Here is a 14,799-nt window from a genome sequence, read left to right on the forward strand (position 1 = left end):
CCAATAACATGTACAGGTCCTTCTCAAAATATTAGCATATTGTGATAAAGTTCATTATTTTCCATAATGTAATGATGAAAATTTAACATTCATATATTTTAGATTCATTGCACACTAACTGAAATATTTCAGGTCTTTTATTGTCTTAATACGGATGATTGTGGCATACAGCTCATGAAAACCCAAAATTCCTATCTCACAAAATTAGCATATTTCATCCGACCAATAAAAGAAAAGTGTTTTTAATACAAAAAACGTCAACCTTCAAATAATCATGTACAGTTATGCACTCAATACTTGGTCGGGAATCCTTTGGCAGAAATGTACTGCTTCAATGCAGCGTGGCATGGAGGCAATCAGCCTGTGGCACTGCTGAGGTCTTATGGAGGCCCAGGATGCTTCGATAGCGGCCTTTAGCTCATCCAGAGTGTTGGGTCTTGAGTCTCTCAATGTTCTCTTCACAATATCCCACAGATTCTCTATGGGGTTCAGGTCAGGAGAGTTGGCAGGCCAATTGAGCACAGTGATACCATGGTATGTAAACCATTTACCAGTGGTTTTGGCACTGTGAGCTGGTGCCAGGTCGTGCTGAAAAATGAAATCTTCATCTCCATAAAGCTTTTCAGCAGATGGAAGCATGGTGCTCCAAAATCTCCTGATAGCTAGCTGCATTGACCCTGCCCTTGATAAAACACAGTGGACCAACACCAGCAGCTGACACGGCACCCCAGACCATCACTGACTGTGGGTACTTGACACTGGACTTCTGGCATTTTGGCATTTCCTTCTCCCCAGTCTTCCTCCAGACTCTGGCACCTTGATTTCCGAATGACATGCAGAATTTGCTTTCATCCGAAAAAAGTACTTTGGACCACTGAGCAACAGTCCAGTGCTGCTTCTCTGTAGCCCAGGTCTGGGGAATGCGGCACCTGTAGCCCATTTCCTGCACACGCCTGTACACGGTGGCTCTGGATGTTTCTACTCCAGACTCAGTCCACTGCTTCCGCAGGTCCCCCAAGGTCTGGAATCAAGGTCTGGCCCTTCTCCACAATCTTCCTCAGGGTCCGGTCACCTCTTCTCGTTGTGCAGCGTTTTCTGCCACACTTTTTCCTTCCCACAGACTTCCAACTGAGGTGCCTTGATACAGCACTCTGGGAACAGCCTATTCGTTCAGAAATTTCTTTCTGTGTCTTACCCTCTTGCTTGAGTGTGTCAATAGTGGCCTTCTGGACAGCAGTCAGGTCGGCAGTCTTACCCATGATTGGGGTTTTGAGTGATGAACCAGGCTGGGAGTTTTAAAGGCCTCAGGAATCTTTTGCAGGTGTTTAGAGTTAACTCGTTGATTCAGATGATTAGGTTCATAGCTCGTTTAGAGACCCTTTTAATGATATGCTAATTTTGTGAGATAGGAATTTTGGGTTTTCATGAGCTGTATGCCAAAATCATCCGTATTAAGACAATAAAAACCTGAAATATTTCAGTTAGTGTGCAATGAATCTAAAATATATGAATGTTAAATTTTCATCATTACATTATGGAAAATAATGAACTTTATCACAATATGCTAATATTTTGAGAAGGACCTGTACATTTATATCATCTCAAGTAAAGCACACAACCGAAGGTATAAACCATAAAGCTATGATCAATGCTCACAAATCCACTTCTAGACTCGCTACGGGGGCGTGTCTGAGTGAGAAGGTTTATACTCGAACATGGGGCTTGGACGTAGACATGTACTAAGCTGCACCTTTTGAACCAATAGGAAAATTCAACTGCAGTAACCAACGTTCAACCCAAAGAGGGCAGCAGTAAGATGGTTTTAGGACAACTATTGCAAATTTAAACAAGTTTACATGAAAATGTAAAAAATTGCACAGTGACATAAAGATAGCAACATTTAAGGCCCAATTTATACAGTATATCTGCAAAAAATAGAGTTTGGATTAAGTTCCACTTTAAGGTCAAAGTGAATTTTCCTTTATGTGTGGTTTTAGGTCACACATACCACACATACAGTATTAGATATGAGACCATCAGGTCGAGACCATCTTCAGGTTGGAGGGGAGTTCCTGCCTCAAGTGGAGGAGTTCAAGTATCTCAGGGTCTTGTTCACGAGTGAAGGAAGAATGGGGCGGGAGATCGACAGACGGGTCAGTGCGGCTGCCATAGTAATGGGGGTGCTGTGCCGGTCCGTTGTGGTGAAGAGAGAGCTGAGCCGAAAAGGGAAGCTCTTGATTTACCTGTCGGTCTACGTTCCTACCATACACATATGTAGCAGTATACCATCTACATACACATGGCTCATATACACTCGACAAGGTAGTCAAATAACAATGAAGGGTCCAGTCACTCAAAACGTTAATGATACATGATACTGAAGAGGAGGACTCAAATACAACAGGCAGATGTAGTACTAGACTACTTTTGCCATCATGTAGATGATAAAATAACTACACACTCTTAGTTAAATCTAGCCCATTTAATAGATAAAGGTATTTAATATGCAAATGGATTAAATTAAGCCTAATTAGCTATAACTCTGACCAGTAGAGGGAGACAAAGCACTTCCAACATGGTCCTTGGTATGTACAGAATATATATGAACCTTCACTGAAGGTATACATATGCTAACTAAGCTGCATTAAACTGGAAGTACTTTGAGGTGATTTTGGGAGTATAGTCTACATAGACATAAAACAACATAACAGCATAAAAAAAAAAGATGACTGTCTTATTGGAAGATCTCTTCACAGCCCATCTTCTGGGTTCTGACTGAGTCCAGTCCGGTTCTCATTCAAGATTCTACAGTACATGGCCCCGTTCATCATTCACCCTGTTCAGCACTCAGTGCTGTGGAAGTGGTACATTATGTTGCATCAGCCAGGAAAACAATGCAACTATTTAGTACTATCTAGTTTTAACGAAAGCAAATGCATAATTTTTTGTAAAAGTTATATGTCATTATTTGGGTATATAATCAGGTTTTTTATGATCGCAACATACTGGCAAAACAGAGCCATAATATATAATGATCCTATCATTTAATGTGACCCCACCCAAAGTGTCTCAATGCACTGATTCCTGATGTGTTGATTTTCAGACTCAGAGCTGGTTTCTAGTTTTAAACTGTCAGTCTCTCCTAGCTCCCTCATTACACTGTATCTAGTTATGGCCTGCTGTCAATAGCAGGAAGTAGGAAACAAGACTTCACTACCACATGACAGCCAACCCACACAGGAAGACTGAGCAATGAAGCATATTGTGCCAAGCTTGCAAGATATTTTTCCGCATGTGAACCAAAAACAGCTAGGAGCAGGGTAAAGTGGGAACTGAGAACATCTAATCGTAGAACTAATCAGGAGAGCTGGGTTTGCAGCAAAACACATTTTCAAAGAAGTGTTCAAATCGGCAGAACATATACACTGACAGAAAGAACAATCACTGCAAAGAAACGCCTGGTATTCTGGACTGATTATCTGTGTTTATGATAAAAGACAGCTATTTATAAATCCACAAGAGCATTGAAAAACTGTATGAATGTGTGGACCAGTCTGTTGCTGTGCCCACCACATGATGAGGTGATAAGGTTACAGACACACTCTCTCACAACTTACAGGTGGTCCTTAATCCTCTCCACAACATTTAGAATGAAACATTTTGACATCTCCCTTCTGTGCCGCCATGTTTCTGCATGTTTCTCTGTTCCTTGGCTGTTTCTCATCTTGTCCCTTTGTGATGTCTCTCATTAGTCCCAGCCTTTCATTGTGACCTCACCGGTTGACCACACAACGCAACTGAGACTGAATAACGACCCTGGTTCTTAGTCATTAGCCCGAGGTAGTTTATTTTACTGGATTACCTGATGAATTTCTCTTTTATTAACAGGAAATGACCTGATCTGGCTGAAAATCTCCAAAGGATAAAGTGGGAATGTCCTGAAAACATCAGTTTCTTTGCTCCTGAGCTGAATATTTGCTGAATCTCAGCCCTTGCTTATAGATAAAATAAGATTATAATATATAATATAATATATATATAAAAAAAGAAAATTGCAAAATAATACATTTATGTTTCAGATAACTGTAAATTAAGTAAATCATTATGCAGAAATAATTAGGAGAAGAAAGATTATGATTAAATAGCTTTGGTCCTTGGAAGAGTCAAGTTCTTCGGAGAGCAGGTGATAGATGCAAGATGCGTATCAAGACAGTTAATTTTTGTGGCACTTTAAAAAAATGTTCGTTCAAGATTTTTTTTTATTTTATTTCCTGTTTGTTAAGAAATATCTATTTGCTTCTGAAACTAAAATATCTACCTTTGTCTTAATTTTACAACAAAAATATCATTTGAGTGGTTAATATTCATCAATTTGCTGATGATGCACTTCTCTTCCTAACATGTGCCTGCAAACTGACAGTCTAAAAGAGCATGTTAATTTGAAATGTTTAAACTTAGAGCAGGATAAAAAAGCAAGGTTACAACAAAGTAACCATTAATTATAATTATTAGGAAGTGAAAAATGACTACAATAAACAAGAATTATTTAATATTACACAAAACATTGCCACTGAACAAGCACAGGTAAATATTAAGCCACAAATTAGAGTAAAAAAACAACAGAATTAAAACAAAGGGTAATAAATAGAAACTAAATAAATCCTATCTGAATAATTCTTTAGCTTTTTTCTGTCTCTTTCATTGTGGGTGTGTTGATCATCTTAAATGAAATGGGAGCTGTGGTCAGGTTCTCGCCATTTAATAATCTGTCTATGATTTCGCCCCGGTCTGCATAAGACTAAACAACAAACATGGTGTGACATCAAGCAGGTTAATTTCAGTCTTTGGATAATCGTACAAAAGGTTTTAATTCTCTATGAATAAACACAAACACATCTTTTAGTTTGTTCTATCCTGTTCAGGCATTTACATAATGAACACATCAACACAGAGTTTCCTTGAATTTAAGAACACATCATTATCTTCACATTATTCAGCTTCACTTTGTGTTCTTGAGTTAATGGGACACACTGTCTGGTTTTCATTAAAATGGCCTCAACACAGCTTCACACAGATTAGTATGTAAAGGTGCTCAGGGAGGACCACACATACAGACTCTCTCTCTCTCTCTCTCTCTTTTACACACACACACGCACACACACACACAAACAGACAGGATTCACTAATAGGTCTTTGGCAGAGCCAAAGATTTGTGCCTCACCTGCACAAACAGGTCATGCGTCAACAAAGCTTATCTGTTGTAACAAAGCTGATCTGTTGTGTCAGTCCGGAATAAATTGTCATATTACTGCACAGGCGCACATGTAAGCAGAAATGTCAGCCTTTCAACAAAAAATATGATGTAATTTAGATTTAGAAGACTTGTGAAATAATTTGAATGTGGAAAAGAATTTATTGTCCTGCAAATTCAACAGTAAAACTACAGTATACCATAGAGGTGTTGTGCTTTCATGTACCATCAAATTTCATTTTAAAATAATGAATAATAATTTTGATATGTGAGGCTTCATTTTAAAAATGGAAATAGATGCTCTGGACTTTTTAGAATATTGTATATAAATAAATCTATCCTTTATCTAGCATAGTGACTGAATGCATCAGCTTCTGTGAGGACATGTGTGTACAGACAAAGACCTGTTGCATGTTCAACAACAACAACAAACAATGGTTTTCTTCACATCAGTGGCTGCTGCGTCAGACTAAAATGAGGCTTACCACATTGGAGACCAGGCCCTGTAAAAGCTAACAAGACACAAACTGACAAAGGAGATCAAACTAGCAAAATTATCCTACAGTGAGAAAATAAAAACAGAGTTTACCGACTTTTACAATTATAGAAGCCCTACCCCCATGGTGTGATAACACCTTGCCTGGCTGAGGATCTGAGCAGTTTCTTCTGTAGGTTTGATTACCAGCCTTGAACACCTCACTCTCACACGAAGGGTCAACTTGCATCTTCCACCAATAACTCTGCCATTCCTCTTCTCTCTCCCTGCCTGTACTAAAGATCAATGAAAACTATGTTAACAGGGTCTTTCAGAGTCTGAATAGAAAAAAGGCTTTGGGTCCTGATGGTGTCTCCCCTTACTGCCTGAAGCCATGCCCTTACCAACTAACCCCCATATTTACTTATACCTTTAACAAGTCTGGAGCTGTGTGAGATTCCCTCCTGCTTTAAAACCATCGTCCCAGGCCCCAAGAAACACACCACTACAGGATTAAATGACTACAGGCCTATTGCTCGAACATCTGTAGTCATGAAATCCTTTGTGGTGTTAAAGCACCTGAAGGACATCACACACCCTCGCTGGACCCCCTGTTGTTTGCTTACCAGACAGATTGGCAGAGGATGCAATAAACTTAGGTCTACACATCATCCTGTGTCACCTCGACCACCTAGGTACATGCAGTGCCTTGCGAAAGTACTCAGCCCCCTTGAACTGGTCAACCTCTTGCCACATTTCAGGCTTCAAACATAAAGACATAAAATTCAATTTTTTTGTAAAGAATCAACAACAAGTGGGACTCAATTGTGAAGTGGAATGAAATTTATTGGATGTGTCAAACTATTTTAAGAAATAAAAAACTGAAAAGTGGGGCGTGCAATATTATTCGGCCCCTTTACTTTCAGTGCAGCAAACTCACTCCAGAAGTTCAGTGAGGATCTCTGAATGATCCAATGTTGTCCCAAATGACTGATGATGATAAATAGAATCCACCTGTGTGTAATCAAGTCTCCGTATAAATGCACCTGCTCTGTGATAGTCTCAGGGTTCTGTTCAAAGCGCAGAGAGCATCATGAAGACCAAGGAACACACCAGGCAGGTCCGAGATACTGTTGTGGGGAAGTTTAAAGCTGGATTTGGATACAAAAAGATTTCCCAAGCTTTAAACATCCCAAGGAGCACTGTGCAAGCAATCATATTGAAATAGAAGGAGTATCAGACCACTGCAAATCTACTAAGACCCGGCCGTCCCTCTAAACTTTCATCTGGAACAAGGAGAAGACTGATCAGAGATGGAGCCAAGAGACCCATGATCACTCTGGATGAACTGCAGAGATCTACAGCTGAGGTGGGAGAGTCTGTCCATAGGACAACAATCAGTCGTACACTGCACAAATCTGGCCTTTATGGAAGAGTGGCAAGAAGAAAGCCATTTCTCAAAGATATCCATAAAACGTCTCGTTTAAAGTTTGCCACAAGCCACCTGGGAGACACACCAAACATGGAAGAAGGTGCTCTGGTCAGATGAAACCAAAATCCAACTGTTTGCCCACAATGCAAAACGATATGTTTGGCGTAAAAGCAACACAGCTCATCACCCTGAACACACCATCCCCACTGTCAAACATGGTGGTGGCAGCATCATGGTTTGGGCCTGCTTTTCGTCAGCAGGGACAGGGAAGATGGTCAAAATTGATGGGAAGATGGATGGGGCCAAATACAGGACCATTCTGGAAGAAAACCTGTTGTAGTCTGCAAGAGACCTGAGACTGGGACAGAGATTTATCTTCCAACAAGACAATGATCCAAAACATAAAGCCAAATCTACAATGGAATGGTTCACAAATAAACGTATCCAGGTGTTGGAATGGCCAAGTCAAAGTCCAGACTTGAATCCAATCGAGAATCTGTGGAAAGAACTGAAGACTGCTGTTCACGAACGCTCTCCATCCAACCTCACTGAGCTCCAGCTGTTTTGCAAGGAAGAATGGGCAAGAATTTCAGTCTCTCGATGTGCAAAACTGATAGAGACATACAGGTCCTTCTCAAAATATTAGCATATTGTGATAAAGTTCATTATTTTCCATAATGTCATGATGAAAATTTAACATTCATATATTTTAAATTCATTGCACACTAACTGAAATATTTCAGATCTTTTATTGTCTTAATATGGATGATTGTGGCATACAGCTCATGAAAACCCAAAATTTCTATCTCACAAAATTAGCATATTTCATCCAACCAATAAAAGAAAAGTGTTTTTAATACAAAAAACGTCAACCTTCAAATAATCATGTACAGTTATGCACTCAATACTTGGTCGGGAATCCTTTGGCAGAAATGACTGCTTCAATGCGGCGTGGCATGGAGGCAATCAGCCTGTGGCACTGCTGAGGTCTTATGGAGGCCCAGGATGCTTCGATAGCAGCCTTTAGCTCATCCAGAGTGTTGGGTCTCGAGTCTCTCAACGTTCTCTTCACAATATCCCACAGATTCTCTATGAGGTTCAGGTCAGGAGAGTTGGCAGGCCAATTGAGCACAGTGATACCATGGTCAGTAAACCATTTACCAGTGGTTTTGGCACTGTGAGCAGGTGCCAGGTCGTGCTAAAAAATGAAATCTTCATCTCCATAAAGCTTTTCAGCAGATGGTAGCATGAAGTGCTCCAAAATCTCCTGATAGCTAGCTGCATTGATCCTGCCCTTGATAAAACACAGTGGACCAACACCAGCAGCTGACACGGCACCCCAGACCATCACTGACTGTGGGTACTTGACACTGGACTTCTGGCATTTTGGCATTTCCTTCTCCGCAGTCTTCCTTCAGACTCTGGCACCTTGATTTCCGAATGACATGCAGAATTTGCTTTCATCCAAAAAAAGTACTTTGGACCACTGAGCAACAGTCCAGTGCTGCTTCTCTGTAGCCCAGGTCAGGCGCTTCTGCCGCTGTTTCTGGTTCAAAAGTGGCTTGACCTGGGAAATGCGGCACCTGTAGCCCATTTCCTGCACACGCCTGTGCATGGTGGCTCTGGATGTTTCTACTCCAGACTCAGTCCACTGCTTCCGCAGGTCCCCCAAGGTCTGGAATCGGCCCTTCTCCACAATCTTCCTATGGGTCCGGTCACCTTTTCTCGTTGTGCAGCGTTTTCTGCCACACTTTTTCCTTCCCACAGACTTCCCACTGAGGTGCCTTGATACAGCACTCTGGGAACAGCCTATTCGTTCAGAAATTTCTTTCTGTGTCTTACCCTTTTGCTTGAGGGTGTCAATAGTGGCCTTCTGGACAGCAGTCAGGTCGGCAGTCTTACCCATGATTGGGGTTTTGAGTGATGAACCAGGCTGGGAGTTTTAAAGGCCTCAGGAATCTTTTGCAGGTGTTTAGAGTTAACTCGTTGATTCAGATGATTAGGTTCATCGCTCGTTTAGAGACCCTTTTAATGATATGCTAATTTTGTGAGATAGGAATTTTGGGTTTTCATGAGCTGTATGCCAAAATCATCCGTATTAAGACAATAAAAGACCTGAAATATTTCAGTTAGTGTGCAATGAATCTAAAATATATGAATGTTACATTTTCATCATGACATTATGGAAAATAATGAACTTTATCACAATATGCTAATATTTTGAGAAGGACCTGTACCCCAAGCAACTTGCAGCTGGAATTGCAGCAAAGGGTGGTGCTACAAAGTATTAACGCAAGGGGGCCGAATAATATTGCACGCCCCACTTTTCAGTTTTTTATTTGTTAAAAAAGTTTGACACATCCAATAAATTTCATTCCACTTCACGATTGTGTCCCACTTGTTGTTGATTCTTCACAAAAAAATTTGAATTTTATGTCTTTACGTTTGAAGCCTGAAATGTGGCAAGAGGTTGAAAAGTTCAAGGGGGCCGAGCACTTTCAGAAGACACTGTACGCCAGGATCTTGTTTGTAGACTTCAGCTCGGTCTTCAACACCATCAATTCAAATATTCTCCACCAAAAGCTCACACAGCTCAAATGACTGCTCCTCAGCAGACGTGTCTGTAAAACTCCTGACGTTTGCACATGGCACCACTGTTGTTGGTCTGATCCAGGACAGTGTGAGTCTGCATACAGACAGGAGGTGGGTCGACAGGTCCACTGGTGCTCTCAGAACCAACTGCATCTAAACCTGCTAAAGACATTGGAAACGATGGTGGACTTCTGGAGAACCACTCCGCCACACTGCTTCCCTCTATGATCCTCAACAACATTGTGTCTACTGTGAATCCCTTCCAGTTCCTAGGAACCACCCTTTCTTGGAACCTGAGGTGGTCCTCACACATACACTGTTTAGAAGAAGGCCCAGCAGAGACTCTACTTCTTGCAGCAACTCAAAAAGTATAACCATCCACAGGAGCTGCCGGTCATCTTCTACACTGCCATCATTCAGACTATTTTGTGCTCATCCATCTCTACAAGGTTTGGCTCATGAACAAAGCAGGACAGGTCCAAGCTGCAACAATCAATTAGATCTGCAGAAAAAAGTCAGCTAACAGCTCTGTTGACGATACACATCCTGGTCACAGGCTGTTTAGACTTTTACCTTCAAGTCGGCGCTACCGAAAAAAACAGCCGCCACAGAGTCAGCTTCTTGCCCCAGGCTGTTACTCTGATGAACACAATGAACACCTCACAGCCCGAGTAGCCAGGTACTCTGCTATGAAAAAAATAAGCATATTGCACTACCACAACCTGCCTTCCATTTTTTTGATATACATAAAACACATACAGCTTGTCCCTATTAATTTAAGCGTCTATACACATTGTTTTTGTTTTTTGGACTGATGGTGATACATAATGTGAGTGATGGAAACTGAAGTAAAATTCCTTGTCTATACACATAAACCTGGCGAATTAAGTTGATTCTCATTCTATACCTTCTTATCCTTGCTGGGTCGCAGGCAGGGGCTGGTTCATATCTCCAGCAGTCATTGGGCAGGAGGTGGGGTACATCCTGAACAGGTCGCTAATGTATTGAGGTTGAGCAATATTTCTTTATCAGATATTTTTCCCAGTGGGCTTTAAATCATTACCACCCCATTACTCCTAAACCCTATCCACCCCTATTTTCACTGCACAGAAATGAAAATATCTGCAAGTACTTAGACTATAGATAGTTATAAGTTATAAGGATGAGCCACCCAGCTCCTTTCAGCATTTGACTTTGTGTGTTTTAAGTAAATCTAATATGACCCCTGGACATGAGGGTGAGCACTTCATGCTGGACTCCCTGTAACTCTGACTGAGGCTATTGACATTAGAAGGGAAGTAGTTCCTTTAGAGTTGATAGAGTTGATTTATGAACATTTTTGTTGGTCTAGCTGACCACAGTCAGTTACAAAAGCATTTAAGAACCTGTTACCTCCTCTACATGATTTATGTGGCAACATTTTTGGCTCTCTGTAGAGAAAATAAATGAGACTCAAAAGACTTGTATATGCTGTAAGAATACTCAGAAAGTTGAAACGTAAACTGAATATTTCTACAATAGCGTGTATCATGGATGTATCATTACAATAGTGCAGCTCTGGAGAATATTGGATTCACAAGGAAGAATATCTCCAGAAAGTTTTCAAAAGGGTGGCCAGATGGGGGCCACTGATCATTTTGGGTTAATACCAAAATACACAATATAGATTCAGTTTTATTATGTTGCTGTTATATAGTAGGGGGGATAATGGCTAGGATGAAATGTGTGGCAAATAAATAAAGTATCATGATTACTAAAAAACAAAATAGACAGAAATGCAAGAAAAAATACATAGATAAATAAACACGAAAATGAAATGAAAATTCTATACATACATTGTCTGGGTGGTAAAATCAGTGGGGTGCCCAACAAAGTTTAGGGTACCCCCTAAAGAACACAGTGTACCAACATTTCAGCAATATCCCAAAAATACTGCTAAATATTGGAAATCTATCTAAGTGTCTCAAAAGTGTTCCTTGATATATATTTTTCATTTCCCCAATTTAGGTTCATATGAATTAAGGGAATGAAGAAAGTAAACTTGGCATCTAATTATTGTCAACATGAAAACTACACAGAATCCAAAATATATATATATATATGATTCACACCCACAAGCACTCAAACAGTCTGTACCTTTAGGAGGGCTTCACCTTTTCTCAATTAAAATCCCCAACTTTTGGTCCCTTTACTTTGCAGAGCCTCAGTTATCCAGACTTTGTTCAGCCAAACAAGCACATCTCAACCCTGAGCTGAAAGAGACTGACTGGGGAGGGCTGAGCAGTGTGTTAGATTAAAAGAGGAGGAGGAGGAGCGGTGTCGCAGACTTGGATTCTAGGAGCTGACAACATAAACACAAGAGAGGAGGGAGGAGAGGTGGGAGGAAAGGACAGAAGAAGCTGGATAAATCAAAACGGCAAGGAGGAAGACAGTGTCGTAGGATGAATAGGAGAGAGAAACAAAAGAAGTTAGCAGGTAGAAATCATGGAAAATGGATGGTGTCATGGAGGCAATAAAGGGAGGGAAATATTTAAAGAAATGCATAAAACTGAGTAACTACAGACAGACTGACAGAAAAGTTTGGAGGGAAATGAGAAGTACAGAAGAAAGCTGATTAGAAAAAGAGAATTAGAAAAGGAAAACTCAGGAATGAAAGAGAAAAATATCAAAGAAGGAAGAAAAACTAAGGAAGGGAGAGGTGGTGGTCAAGGTGAGTACGTGAAATGATGAGGGATAAGAAAAAAAATAGTGAAACAGAAATATGGTGAGGAATTTTACAAGAATAACTGAGGATGTAAAAAAACGGTGAAAGCATCAGATGGTAAGGACGAAGAAAATGAAGGGAATGAATACAGGTGTAGAAATGCCTCCAGCTCACGAGACGAGATAAACATCAAGATCACATGGCAAATTAAAAATCCTTTAATTGTTTGGCTTTTACAAATATAGTTAATATTTCATAAATCAAACACAGTCTTTAATGATCGAAAATCCATGAATAATAATACAATTCAGGTTTGACCAACCAAATATGTCATTTTCAAGTGTGTAATTCCAAAATGGGTCTATTGCCAAAAAAAAAAAAAAAATGTTTTCAGAGGTTTCAAGAATAAAATGTTTTCAAATAGAGTTACCTGATTTGGATTTGTTTCTGTTGAAGTAATATAGATTTTGAATGACAGACTTCTATCTGCAGTACATCATTGAAATAGGCCTTTTTGTGTGAGCCCTACTAGCGGCTAACAGTTGGCTAGTTGGAGTATTCTCCCTGTGCTTAGAAATCATTTATAACTTGTCTGTCACCTGTTACTGTCACAGTGAGTTGTTTAAATAGAAAACATGTCAAATAGGTCTAGGGGTAAAATTAGGGTGTATTTAGACTAAAAGTGGATCTTCAGCATCTAAATTTGATGCTTAGATTCTAAACAAACACTAGTTTTAGACCAGATTTACTAGGAGAAAAGAGAATTTAATGAGCAGGACTCATCCTTACCAGTTGAGCTACACGCAGTTACAATCTGAAACTGTAGTAGCTCTGGTTGGAAATTACCAAACATGCTGGATAGCCTAAATTTTGGGATGTCCAGAAAGGATCTTGTTGGTGCACAGCCTGAACAGCATGAGTGTTTAACAACAGTTTAGATAAAAACTCTAGCTATTTCCATCTGCCAGTAAAGTATATATATATGTGAATAAAGTCATACCTACCACTATTCTTTCAGTTTTATTTTTATTTCAGCTCTCAAACAAATATTATTACATCAATATCAAATGGAATAGTTGATTCGGTTACTCATTGAATCAAATTAAGCCATCTCTGAGTTTCAGTTTTGGATTTTTGGCATTTTTAGCATGATTTTGCGTTTTTGGTAGACTTTATAAATCTTTGACTTTTAATAATTTATGTGGGATATATGAATATCTTAAACAACCAAGCAGTTGTGTTTCATATAAAATCAGGAGTAGGCATAGATTTTGATTCATGTTTACATGAGGTGTACATGCTGCCTTACTGTTGAAATCAGGACTATTGTTCTATGGCTAGATAAAGAGAGACAGATTTTACTTTTATGAGAAATATCTTAGTGTGTTAACACAAGTACTTGAAAAACATCAGGAAGAAGATGGAGGAGATAATATGGTATTGCTGGGACAGGACGGGTAATAAGGCAACAAAGATAAGATGTAACCACAGGAGACAAGGTGGTGTCTCCTGTAGAGAGTGGTGTGAAGGGAGGAGGAAGGCAGTGTTGGTGCTGGAGGGAGAAAAAACAGATAAAAAAGGGAATAAGGACTGGAATAAGGGCAGCAGGGAAAGGAAGGCCAAAGAAGAAGTTAGGAGGGAGAAAGACAGAAAGAGAAGAAGAACGAGGGAGCGAGCAAGTGAACAAATGTCCAGGAGGATTAAAAGGACAGGATAAAAGGTCTATATAAAGGACAAAGAGGAGAGCAAAGCTGAACGAAAAAAAGGCCAAGAGGAAATCTGCTCAAGTGAGAGATCATCAACTCGTAGGATATTTTAGTGGCCGTCAAAAGCTTCCCTGAGCCCAGATCTGACCTGGATCTCTCCTAATTGAGCTGGAATTAAATCAACTATGACGTTGGATATATGGGATAATGATCTATTAGATTTAGAAAAACAAAAGAACAAGATCAACAAAAACAGTAAAATCTGGTAATATGGTTTTCATTAAACTGATCTTGACCTGCTTTTGGAAAACTATCAATAAGTAAACATTTACACTTGAAACTACATGTTTACATCTATGGTATGAAAAAGACATAAGCTTTTTGTCTGATGGTCTGACATTAAATCAGACCAACCATTTCCTGTATTAGCAAGTAGAAATTATTTTGATAATACTAACTAAACTAAGTGCCAGAATAACGAGGGAGAATTCTGAAGATATTTTTTAATTACTTTCTTCAAATTCACAAGTTTATATACAGTTCCTTAGCTTTTAGTAGAATTGCCTTTTAAATTGTATAATGTGGTTCAAACATTTTGGGTATCTTTTAATTAGGTTGTTAAAGTAATTTTCTGGAATT

General features: G+C 39.6%; 1 protein-coding gene across 3 annotated transcripts in view; it reads right to left on the bottom strand.

The window, feature by feature from the left end:
• Positions 1-14,799, bottom strand: part of arhgap36 (Rho GTPase activating protein 36) — a 90,225-nt gene that overhangs the window by 45,411 nt on the left and 30,015 nt on the right. The window contains exon 1 of one of the 3 annotated variants that reach the window (XM_047385510.1): positions 11,904-12,017. The exons of 1 other annotated variant lie outside the window; for it this stretch is intronic. The gene's annotated coding sequence lies outside the window, so the exon portion shown is untranslated. Of the gene's footprint in view, positions 1-11,886; positions 12,018-14,799 lie in introns of those variants that run through there. One more of the 3 variants, XM_047385509.1, reaches the window with a different exon arrangement.

This window comes from Girardinichthys multiradiatus, chromosome 14 (assembly GCF_021462225.1).
Source record: "Girardinichthys multiradiatus isolate DD_20200921_A chromosome 14, DD_fGirMul_XY1, whole genome shotgun sequence".
Classification (NCBI taxonomy): domain Eukaryota; kingdom Metazoa; phylum Chordata; class Actinopteri; order Cyprinodontiformes; family Goodeidae; genus Girardinichthys; species Girardinichthys multiradiatus.